Below are 12580 nucleotides of genomic sequence, written 5' to 3'. Positions count from 1 at the left end.
ATAATGGAGTATTATTCAGCCATAAAGAAGAGGGAAATAATGCCAACATGGGTGGGCCTAGAACTTTCACACTAAGTGAACTCATACAGAGAAAGAGAAATAATATGATATCACAATATGGAATCTGAAAATTACTAATAATACAAAAGAATCTATATACAAAACAGAGGCAGACTCACAGACATGGAAAACAAACTATGGTTACTAAAGGGGAAAGGGAGGGGCAGGGAAGGATACATTAGGAGTATGGGATTAACAGATACCAGCTACGACACATCAGAGAGATCTATGTATTTACTGTATAGCAGAACTATATTCAATCGTATAATAACCTATAATGGAAAAGAAGTTTCTCTCTCTCTATACAAAATGTTCTTTATTCATTTCTATATATATATGTATATATATATGTGTGTGTGTATATATATATATATCAGTTCAGTTCAGTTCAGTCGCTCAGTCGTGTCTGACTCTTTGCGACCCCATGAATCGCAGCACACCAGGCCTCCCTGTCCATCACCAACTCCCGGAGTTCACTCAGACTCACGTCCATCGAGTCAGTGATGCCATCCAGCCATCTCATCCTCTGTCATCCCCTTCTCCTCCTGCCCCCAATCCCTCCCAGCATCAGTCTTTTCCAATGAGTCAACTCTTCGCATGAGGTGGCCAAAGTACTGGAGTTTCAGCTTTAGCATCATTCCTTCCAAAGAAATCCCAGGGCTGATCTCCTTAATGTTATTATTTAGTCTCTAAGTTGTGTCCTACTCTTTTGCGACCTCATGGACTGTAGCCCGCCAGGCTCCTCTGTCCATGGAAGTTTCCAGGCAAGAATATTGGAGCGGGTTGTCATTTCCTTCTCCAGGGGATCTTTCCGATCCAGGGATCAAACCCAGGTCTCCTGCATTGCAAGTGGGTTTTTCCTTTTTTACCCACTGAGCCACCAGGGATGCCCATATTTTCTGTACACTTGAAACCAACACAATATTGTAAATCAATGAAAACCCTGTAATTTTTAAAATTGACATACAAAAAGAGAGAAAGAGAGAGAGACAGAAAGAAAGAAAAAGAGAAAGGAAGAAAGAAAAAAAGAAATCTTGTCTGCAGAAGGGCAGAGGAGAGCAAGGCTAACCGGGTACCAGGCGAGGAAGCAGGCTCACGTCACTGGGAAAGCGTGTGTGCTGCGGCTGCGCAGTGGCCCTGGCCGAGGCGGGATGTGTAGGTTGTCCGCCTCCCGCGGGCCGGTCCTGGCCCGGCCGGGAACCTCACATCCCTCCCGCGCATCCTTTCCCACCAGGCGCCGGCGTTTTTCACCCTGATGGGCATGATCGCTTCTGACCAGTGCGGTATCTGCAGCCATGACCAGCCTCACTAAACTTCCTCCAGGCCTGGCCCGTGTCTCCCGGGTCCTGTGTGGGATGCCCCCACGGGTCCGGGGAGGCCCGCAGCAGACCCGGACACAAGGGAGAAGTAACTTAGACGGTGACAGACTCCGTGGTGGGAGTCTGCCTGTCACAGTTCCAGCCCAAGCCACCCGTGCTGCACCTGTCCCTCATACTCGCTGGCTCCTGTCCTGCCCTGGCCCTGCTGGCCCCTGTTCTTCTCCACCTTGGCACCTCCGGGGCCCTCGCCCTCTCGGGCAGGCCTCTAGGGTGTTCTGACTGCCTGGCGGCGTCCTCGGCATCACACCTGCTTCTGCTGTGTGTGTGTGTGTGTGTGTGCACGTGTGTGCCAGCTGCTAAGCTTTACCTCCCCTCACCCTAACCTCCACTTCCCTGGTGGCTCAGTCGGTAAAGAATCCGCCTGCAATGCAGGAGACCGGGGTTCCATCCTTGGATCTGGGAAAATCCCCTGGAGGAGGGCATGGCAGCCCATTCCAGTATTCTTGCCTGGACCATCCCACGGACAAAGGAGCCTGGTGGGCTACAGTCCATGGGGTCGCAAAGAGTCGGACATGACTGAGTGACTAACACCTCAACCTCACACCCCCCAAATCCAGAGGATCAGCCTTCTTCCACCATGCCGCATCTCCGACAGGGGGAGGCTCTGAGATGTCTTAGAATACAGGCTGCTGCATGTCTGATGCTTCTGTGTATTTTTTAGATGTACCACCGGCTTGTGCATTGGTTGCTCAGTCGTGTCCAACTCTTTGCAACCCCATGGGCTGCTCTGTCCATAGGATTCTGAAGGCAAGAGTACTGGAGTGGGTTGCCGTTTCCTTCTCCAACCACCAGCTTGCAGGATCTTAATCCCCAGACCAGGGATGGAACCTGAGCCCCCTGCTGTGGAAGCACAGAGTCTTAACCCCTGGATCCCCAGGGAAGTCTCATGAAGCTACTCTTTAGGACACGCATGCGTTTACCTTTCATGGGCTTTCCCCCTGGGGCCTCAAACTGCAGAAATAGAGGAAATCCCCCCTGCTGTGTTTTGAACAGCTTTACAGAGATATAAGTGATATACAGAAAGCACACATATTTAATATGTGCCATTCGGTGACTTTGGAAAAAAAGCATACAGTGTAAAAGCATTACCCCCATCGAGGCAATGTACATTTCTGACACCTCCCAGGCTCTTCTTGTTCCCTCTTTTAACATCCTTTTATGCTCTCCTTTGAGAAGGCTTTCTCTTTTATTTTTTTGCCTGCATGCAGGATCTTAGTTTCCTGACCAGGGTTTCACCCTTGGCAGTGAAAGTTCTGAGTCCCAACCACTGGACCACCAGAGAACTCCCTACACTGTCATTTTGAAATGACTTTAGATCTACACAAGAGCTGTAAAGGTGGTACACAGACCTTTTGCTTCAGCTTCCTGATGTTAACATCTTACATAACCAGAGTTTTGTTGCTTAATCGCTAAGTTGTGTCCGACTCTTTTGCGACACCATGGACTGCAGCCCTCCAGGCTCCCCTGTCCATAGGATTTCCCTGGCAAGAATACTTGAGTTGGTTGCCATTTCCTTCTCCAGGGGATCTTCCCAACCCAGGATCAAACCCCAGTCTCCTGCATTGCTGGTGGATTCTTTACCAACTGAATCACCAGGGAAGCCCTTGGGTGCAACAAGAAACCTACTTTATTTGGTATGGTGGGGAGGTACTTTGGAGGAAGTGATAGAAGATGGTCCTTGAAGGATGAGAAGAAGCTGTGGGGAGAGAGTTTCAGGCAGAAATAACAGCCTGTGCAAAGGTCCTGAGGCAGAGACAAGCTTAGATTTGGAGGAGCAGACTGAGAACCAATACGTGTGTGTGTGTGTATTGTGGGGGTGGCTGGTGGGAATCAAGGGAAGGGGTGTTCTGGAGGACGAGGTTGGAGAGGTGGGCAGGCCAGCTCTCCCAGGGTCTGAAGTCTGAGAGGCATCTTAGAGCTTATTTTCAGGCAACAGAGCCATGGGTAGGGGTGGGGTTTAAGCAAACCTGGGCGTGGCATTGTGGCTGTGAATGGAGTTTGACAGGAAATGGTATGTGTGTCCAGATGCTAGAGATGTGTTTAGATCTAGCTGGTGGGACAAAAGTCAAGCCAGTTTGTTGATTGCATGAAAGCCACACAGCTAGGAAGACAGCATAACCTCGAGGCTCCCGGGATCCCCTCTGAGCAGGTATGTCTCACCTGGACAGGCAGGGATTTTCACTTTGTTTTTTTCTCCTTCCTCTTTTTCCTTTCTTTGTGTGTGTGTGTGTGTGTGTGTGTGTGTATGTGCTTAGTCACTCAGTCACGTGTGACTTTTTGTGAACTCTATCCATGGGGATTCAATATTCTTCATAGGCAGGAATATTGGAGTGGGTATCCGTTCCCTTCTCCAGGAGATCTTCATAACCCGAGCATCGAACCCAGGTCTTCTGCATTGCAGGCAGATTCGTTACCGTCTGAGCCACCAGGGAAGCCCATGAATACTGGAGCGGGTAGCCTATCCATTCTCTGGGGGGTCTTCTGGATCCAGGAATCAAACTGGGTTTCCTGCACTGCAGGTGGATTCTATACCAGCTGAGCTACTAGGGAAGCCCTAGTTCTTGGTATTTATACGCACTGTCTTTTGGGGGGATGGAGGGTAGGGATTGCAACTCAATTCAAGCTTAACAGGAAATCCTGCACAGAAGACAAAGCAGAGAGAAGGGAAACCAGAACCCATGTGGGGAGGAAGGGATGGGAACTCTGAGCCCACAACGTGGTCCTCGTCTTTGGCCTGAAGGATAATCTCAAAGGAAGCACTCTGGTGCTCTGGGATTGGAAAGAAAACTGACCTTCTCCAGTCCTGTGGCTACTGCAGAGTTTTCCAAAATTTGCTGGCATACTGAGTGCAGCACTTTAACAGCTTGGATTTGAAATAGCTCAACTGGAACTCCATCACTTCCACCAGCTTTGTTCACAGAGATGCTTCCTAAGGCCCACTTGACTCCACACTCCAGGATGTCTTCATTTTAGAGTCAGCGTTGTCACTTTCCACCTCACTCTGGGTGATTGCAGTGACTCTGTGACTGTTGCCTCCAGCCCTTGCCTCTCTGAACTAACCCCTGCACTTTCCTCTCCCCAGCAGCAACACTGGGCTCCCTGCTGGTCTTTGAATGAGCCGCTGCACAGGCCCACCCCACTGCCTTTGCTCCCACTGCCCCTCCGCTTGGAGCTGTGCTCTCCCAGATGAACAGTGACCAACTTCGTCTCTCATTCTAACTCTTGCTCAAACGCATATCCTCAACTCCTCCTCCTCAGACTATCTTATAAACATCTCAGCCTGCTCCCCACCCCCCAGGCATTGTAGATCTCCCAGACCTTCCCTCCACGTTCTCCTTTTTCCAAATCACTTTTCCTCTTCGAAAAGGAATGGATTTACTTATTGAGAAGACTCTTGAGAGTCTCTTGGTCAGCAAGATGATCAAGCCAGTCAATCCTAAAGGAAATCAACCTCTGAATATTCATTGGAAGGGCTGAAGCTGAAGCTCCCAGTATGTTGGCCACCTGACATAAAGAGCCAGCTCATTGGAAAGACCCTGATGCTGGGAAAGATAGAGGGCAGGAGGAAAAGGGGACAACAGAGCATGAGAAGTCTGGATGGCATCACCGACTCATTGGACATGGGTTTGAGCAAGCTCTGGAAGTTGGTGATGGACAGGGAGGCCTGGCGTGCTGCAGTCCCTGGGGTCATAAAGAGACTCACTACGAGACTGAACAACACTCCCTCCGCAAGAAGATAAGATCCTCGAGGGCAGGGGTTTTTGTTTTGGTTTACTGATGGACCTCAAGAGCCTTGAAGAGTGTCTGATACACAGAGGATCAACAAATCCTTATTGAATGGAGAAATGAATTTGTCAGATTAAAAAAAAAATTTTTTTCCCTTCCCTTCCTGCAGGAAGGGAACTTCTTCTCTGTGGTCGCAAGAGGGAGCCCAAGATACAAGTTAATTCTCTGCAGCCCCAGATACCTAGCAGAGAAGGCAATGGCACCCCACTCCAGTACTCTTGCCTGGCAAATCCCATGGATGGAGGAGCCTGGTAGGCTGCAGTCCACAGGGTCGCAAGAGTTGGACACGAATGAGCGACTTCACTTTCACTTTTCACTTTCATGCATCGGAGAAGGAAATGGCAACCCACTCCAGTGTTCTTGCCTGGAGAATCCCAGGGATGTGGGAGCCTGGTGGGCTGCCGTCTCTGGGGTCTCACAGAGTCGGACACGACTGAAGCGACTTAGCAGCAGCAGCAGCCAGACACCTAGGGCTTCCCCCGTGGCTCAGCAGATAAAGAACCTGCAATTTGGGAAAAGTGGGTTCGATTCCTGGGTCAGGAAGATCTCCTGGGGGAGGAAATGGCAACACATGCCAGTAATCTTGCCTGAAGAACCCAAGGACAGAGGAGCCACAGTCCATGGGGTCACAGACAGTGAGACACGACTGAGTGACTAAGCACTCCACTGCAGACACGTTTCCTTCTCTTGTGCATATTGTGAATAATGCTGCAAAGAACACAGAGGTGTTCGTCTCTCTTCAAGATCAAGCTTTCGTTTCCTTTGGAAAAAGACTCAGGGGTGGGATCGCTGGATCACAGGATAGTTTTTTTTTTTTTTTTTTGAGGAAGGAGTGATTCTGGTTTTCAAGCAAACGCAGGTGTGTATGGAAAGCGTACAAACCAGCTCAGGTGAGCCGCCTTCAGCCCTCTGGGGGATATCCCTGTGTGGACACCCGGGCATCACTCTCCCACCTGCATCCTGAGGGCTGGCAATTGGGAACTAGTGGCAGAAGCTGCAGCCCTTCCCTCTCATACAGGAGCCCGACCTGGGTCTCATGCGACAGCCTCCTCCCAGGTCTGGGGACAAGAGGCGTCCTTCCTGTTCCACTCCAGCCCTGACTGGAGGGACCGCTCTGTGGGCCCGGGGTCAGCAGGAAGTGCCTCTCCCGATGAGAGCGCTCCTGCTCCTCTTCTCAGTAGATGCCTCTACCCAAAACCAGAGTCCTATTTTATCCCATAATTTCCCAGGAATAATAAAACATTCCATAGTAATCAGCTCTTGACTAGCTTTTCTTTTTTCTTTTAGTATTATTTTTTAAGACATACACACGGCTATTTATTTTTTATTTATTTTTTGGCTGTGCTGCATCTTTGCTGCCGGCATGTGAGTTTTCTCTAGTTGCAGAGAGTGGGGGCCACTCTCTCCCTGCGGAGCATCGGCTCTAGGGCGTGCAGGCGTCTGTAGTTTGTGGCCCGCGGGCCCTAGGGAGTGCAGGCGTCTGTAGTCCTGGCTCCCCGGCTCCAGGTGTGCGCTTAGTGGTTGTGGCATGTGGGCTTAGCTGCTCCGTGGCAGGTGGAATCTTCCCAGACCAGGGATCGAACCTGTGTCCCCTGCATTGGCAGGCAGGCTCTCATCCACTGCGCCACCAGGGGGGTCCTTGGCAAGATTTTCTCGGTTGGCCCTTCAACATTTTTTTAAATAGGATCCACCTTTTTCCTGTAATAGAGTCTTCCTCGCAAGGCAGTGAGCTCCTAGAATGACAGCCATAACGTTGGCAAGTCATTTTCTCTCGTGTCGATCAGCCCAAGCTCCAGACACGAACTTGGCCGGCATTCCTAGTGCCTTGGCAGTCAAGACTGTGTCCGTCTTCCGCTATCTGCCAGGCTTAGCCCCGATGCTGGGGGAGGGGGGAGTTGTTATGTTTAACAGGGTGACACTGCTGCTCGGTTGAGATTAGATCAAAGGTGAGGAGGTTAAAAACGAGTAGCGGGGAGAAAGACAAGCAGCATAGGACATCACTTATACGTGGAGCCTAAAATATGACACTAACCAACATATCTACAGACAGAGACAGACGGACAGACGTAGCAAACGGACTGCGGTTGCAGCGGGGTGGGGCTGGGGGAGAGACGGGCTGTTCCATATCGACTGGATGAACAACAAGGTCCTGCTGTAGAGCACAGGGACTTATGTTCAATATCATGGGACAAACCATGATGGAAAAGAATATTAAAAAGATTGTAAAAAAAACCAAAATGAAACAGAAAATCAGCAGAGAGGATAAATGCCTCCAGCAGGAAGATGGGCTAAAGACCAGTCCTCTTCATCATTTAAAACTGGGATTTCTATCCTTTTGAGCCTTGCTAACGCCCAGTCCACCTTCATCCCAGGATGTGGCCCTTGGCGGATGTTCATGGGGTCCTTTCTCCACGATGGAGCCTTCTGCTTGATACCCCAATTTGGAAGTTCTGTTTAATGAGATGGCCGAAACTTCTATCCAGCTTTTCCCTGTCTTCTCCGCTGCTTCTACTGTCTACATTCAGCAAACCGTCAATGTAGGACTATGAGCAAGTGATAAATCCCCCTGTCTTGGTTTCCTTCTCTTTTCGCAATTTGGAACCAAAAATTCTCTCTTGCCTTGGAAACGCTCCAGGGCCAGCAAGCAGATGTTCTTTATGGTTTGTCCCTGGTTTTTTTTTTTTGTTTGTTTGTTTCGTTTTTTCTTTTGCAAGTGGGAAGTTTAACCTAAAACAACCTAGTCAGTCAGTTTTGGAAACCAAACTTCTATCAGCATTTCTTTTGAGCTTACTTCCCAGTCTCGAATCCGTGTGAGTGTGTGTGTGTGAGTGTGTGTGAGAGTGTGTGTGTGTGTGTGTGTGTGTGTGTGAGTGTGAGTGTCCTCAGTAGTTCAGTTGTGTCCGACACTTTGTGACCCCATGGACTGTAGCCTGCCAGGCTCCTGTGTCCATGGGATTTCCCAGGCAAGAATACTGGGGTGGGTTGCCATTTCCTTCTGCAGGGGATCTTCCCAACCCAGGGATCAAACCTGGGTCTCCTGCACTGGCATGTGGATGGTTTACCCCAGAGCCACCTGGGAATCCCTGGCATTCTAACAGTCACCATCCTACCCCAAGCAACTCATCTCTTTCCTGGAAGACAAGAGCTTCTTAAGTAGTCAGTCTATCCACCCAAGTTTTGTTTTCTTTAATAAACACAAAATTTACATTGATATTATATATTATTGCTAAATATAGTATCACAATAATAGGTGACCACAAAGGACCTTCCCAGGTTGAAAGCCAGCTCCACCACTCGCTAGATGCACAGCACAATCCAATCGGTTACCCCTCTGAGCCCCACTGTCCTCATCTCTAAAATTGAACTGATAAAGGAAACTCCTTTACTGAGTCTTCTGGGAATTAAGCCAACTATCCATATGCAGAACTCAAAACAGTGACCGGCTTATCAGGGCCCAGAAAATGTGAAAATGTGAGCTGTTTTTTGTCTTGTTTCCTTTTTTTTTTTTGGCCACACCGAATGACTTGTGGAATCCAAGTTCCCAGACCAGGTATTGCACCTATGCTTCCTGCATTGCAAGTGCAGAGTCTTAACCACTGGGCCACCAGGGAAGTCTCCTAAGCTATTATTTTCGTTGTCTTTTCCGATTTTGTCTCCATGAAGTGGCCGCACAGATGTATCCTAGACAAATATCTGACTATGCCAGACTTACATTTAAAACCTTTCTCTGGGACTTCCCAGTGCTTAGGAACCCACCTGCCGACGCACGGGACATGGGTTCGATCCCTGGTCGGGGAACCAAGATTCCACATTGCCCTGGTGCACCTAAATCCGCTCACGGGAACTAAAAATCCAAGCGACCAAAATAAATATTCAATATATTTAAATAAATAAATAAATAATATATATATATATATAAAATAAGATGAAACAAAACCTTTCCCATTGTCCTAAAGATACAATCACAAGTCTTTGCATAGCCTTTTAGGAAGCGCTACACTTTCAGTCTCTATTGAAGCGTCTCCGCGATGTGTTCCCACCTCCAGGGGCTTCGGAAGTTGTGTCAGCTTCTTAGAACCACCAGTAAAATTAGTTCCTGACCCGGGGCTGGAGTCAAGGTTCTGCCACACTTCTCCCCGGCCCTCTGCCCTCCTTTCCCACGTTGACAGTTCATCTGTCTTCAAACGCCTACCAAAGCTCAGCGTCACCCAGGGGACCCTCCCTGGGGTCAGCAGTCGAGGTCAAGTCCCCTCTCGACCCAGAGCCTGAGCCACTGTTTCCCTCAGAGCGCCTGCTGGGTGGCAGCTACGTGCTCCAGACTTTCATGGCTTCTCTTTATTGCGCTGTGTATAGTTTATTTAATCGTTTGGCCTCCTGGCACGTGGGATCCTAGTTCCCCAACCCGGGATCGAAGCCCCGCCCCCTGCGTTGGAAGGCAGAGTCTTGGCCGCTGGGCCACGGGCAGTCCCTGTTCGGCTGTGTTGTCAGTGGAGGCAGTGGTCCTACCCGGCACGATATTTCCAGCCTTTCTTAGCCTCCGCTGGGAACCTGCGACTGATTCTCATCACTGCAACCAGAGCACACGTAATACCTGCCGCTCAGTGTTTTGTTTTATTTTTTTTCTTCAAGAAATGGATGCGTCGTTTTCACTCTCTCATTCTCCTTCGCCTCTCTGGTAGCAGAGAGGTCTTAGTGGATGCTGAAGCCCCAAAATTTGGAAGAATCCTGGGGAACGGGTCACCCTGTGGGAGGGACCCCAACCGCAGACGTGGAGACACCCCTATGGAAGGGTCACAGGAGTGAGAAATAGACATCCTGTTGAGACACATTACTGAGCTTTTGAGGCTGATGTGTGAAAAAAAAAGAAAAAAAATCTAGTGTTCCTAGTGGTTATTCAGCACCCCTGAAATCACGTGACTACTGGAGAGCTGTGATGTGTGTCTCCTTCACTAGGCTGGGAGCTCCGTTAATTTGCATATTTCAAAAGATTCGGGTCTTTAAGAGACACCCGATTGGCCGAACAACAGCAACAAAAGAGAGGCACCAGGTACGCCTCCCTGGGGAGGTGATGCACCTAAGATGCCATATTCTGCATGAGTTGTTGCTCTTGTTCACTCGCTCAGTCGTGTCTGACTCTTTACAACCCCATGGACTGCAGCCCGCCAGGCTCCTCTGTCCATGGGATTTCCCAGGCAAGAATTCTGGAGTGGTTGGCAAGGGTTCCCTTGCCCTCCTCCAGGGAAATCTTCCCAACCCAGGGATGGAACCCGTGTCTCCTGCATTGGCAGGCAGCTTCTTTACTGTCTGAGCCACCAGGGAAGCCTGGTGCCTCGGTTGGAGGGGTCATAACAACACACTCCTTTGCCACCCATCCTCCTGTGTGGAACGCTTTCCTAGGAACGGCCAGAGGCAGAGCTCATCTGGCTGTTCTCAGGAAAGCGTTCCCCCTTTCGCAGTGGTGTGGTCTCTCTGGGAGGTGGCTACTCACAAGGGAATCTACTGTCCGGTCTCAGGTGCATTCACTTGTGACTGTAGTAAGTATTTACAGCCAAGAAATTTGGGCAGAAATAACATGTATCCTTTCCGGGCCAGCCATTTTACAGGTGGACCCCCCCCCCTCTCTGCTTTCTCTTTCTCTTGCTTTTGGTTGGAGGCAGAGGGCACTGCTGCCCATGAAGATGGTCGGGCCACAGATGGAAGCGACTGTAGTTCCTGAAAACTCCTAGGGAGGAAATTAGAACTTCACCCAGGAAAACCCACATTGGTTATTTGCATAAGTGAGAAACACACTTCCGCTGTGTTAAGACACTGGTGTCTCAGGGTTGACCTGCATTTACAGTGGTGAGTGCTACTCTCCGTATGTTTGTTTGATATCACAGCATCATTAAATAGTTGATGGTTAGCTCTTTGAGTCTGTCCCCTGGTTGGATGGGAACTCTGGGCACAGGGACCCTATCTGCTTCATTTGCTCCTGCGTGCCAGACGCTGAGCACATGGCAGGCAGTGTGTAAATAGTGGTCAACTGGCTTCTGAAAAAAGGGAACTGATGAGCTCATATTTATGAAAGTTCATGGGGGAAGCGACGTGTCCAAGGTCGCTGGTGGAGACAGGGTCAGAGGAAAATCTTATTCCGTCTGACTTCTCAGCCCACACTCTGCACATCTTTCAATATTTCAAGGAACAAGTTTCCAATACACACCTACTCAGAGTGGCCAAAATCCAAAATGCCGAGGAAGCCAAATGCTGGTGAGGAATGTGGAGTGAGAGAAACTCTCATTCTTCGCTGGTGGGAAATGCAAAATGGGACAGCTGCTTTGATGAAAGACTGGCAGTTTCTTACAAAACTAACCCTGCTTCCCACGTGATCCTTGGTATTTACCTAAATGGTCTGAAAACTTATGTCTGCACAAAAAAGCTGAGCACAGATGTGTATTGTTGTTGTTCAGTCGCTCAGTCGTTTTTGACTCTTTGTGATCCCATGGACTGCAGCACGCCAGGCTTCCCTGTCCATCACCAACTCCCAGAGCTTGCTCAAACTCATGTCCATCGAGTCGGTGATGCCATCCAACTATCTCATCCTCTGTCGTCCCCTTCTCCTCAGGCCCTCAGTCTTTCCCAGCATCAGGGTCTTTTCCAATGAGTCGGCTCTTTGCATCAGGTGGTCAAAGAATGGGAGCTTCAACTTCAAATGTGTAGAGCAGCTGCTTTTTTCATAACTGCCCAAAGTTGGAAGCAACCAAGATGCTGATCAGCTGGTGAACAGATGAATAAACAGAGGTCCATCCACAGTAGTGTATTCTGTGCTAAAAAGATAGGAGCTAGCAAGCTCGTGAAAAAACATGGAAGAATTTATTTTTTAAAAAAGCTTTAATTTTATTTTTATTTTGTATTGGGGTATAGCCAACACACCATGCGGTGATAGCTTCAGGTGAATGGCTAAGGGACTCGCTATCCTTATACGGGTGTCCATTCTCCTCCCAGCTCCCCTCCCCTCCAGGCTCCCACCTGCCACTGAGCAGAGTTCCCTGGGCTCCACAGTAGGTCCCTGTTGGTCATCCATTGTAAAGATAGCAGGGTGTGCATATAGACACCGAGAAACTTTAAGTGCTTGTTACCCAGTGGAAGCGGTCACTCTGAATAGGCTACACGCCGTATGATTCCAACTCCATGACATTCTGGAGAAGGAGAAACTATGGATACTGTAAAAGGATCGGGGCTGCCAGGGGTTAGGGAGGGGGAGGGGATGAACATATGGAGCAGAGGCATCTTTGGATAGTGAAGCTACCCTGTATGGGTCTGTAGTGCGGATTCATGGCGTTACACATTTGTCCAGACCCACAAAAGGTACCCCAAGG

General features: G+C 49.3%; 1 non-coding gene across 1 annotated transcript; it reads left to right on the top strand.

The window, feature by feature from the left end:
- The first annotated feature begins 8001 nt into the window (after nt 1–8001).
- MIR574 (microRNA mir-574) lies at nt 8002–8068 on the top strand. Its single transcript, NR_107725.1, has one exon. It is a non-coding gene; the product is annotated as a microRNA mir-574 (primary transcript).
- Nucleotides 8069–12580: the final 4512 nt, after the last annotated feature.

This window comes from Bos taurus, chromosome 18 (assembly GCF_002263795.3).
Source record: "Bos taurus isolate L1 Dominette 01449 registration number 42190680 breed Hereford chromosome 18, ARS-UCD2.0, whole genome shotgun sequence".
Taxonomy (NCBI): domain Eukaryota; kingdom Metazoa; phylum Chordata; class Mammalia; order Artiodactyla; family Bovidae; genus Bos; species Bos taurus.
The sequence above is the reverse complement of the archived record's forward strand: the minus strand, read 5'-3'. Positions and strand labels throughout refer to the sequence as shown.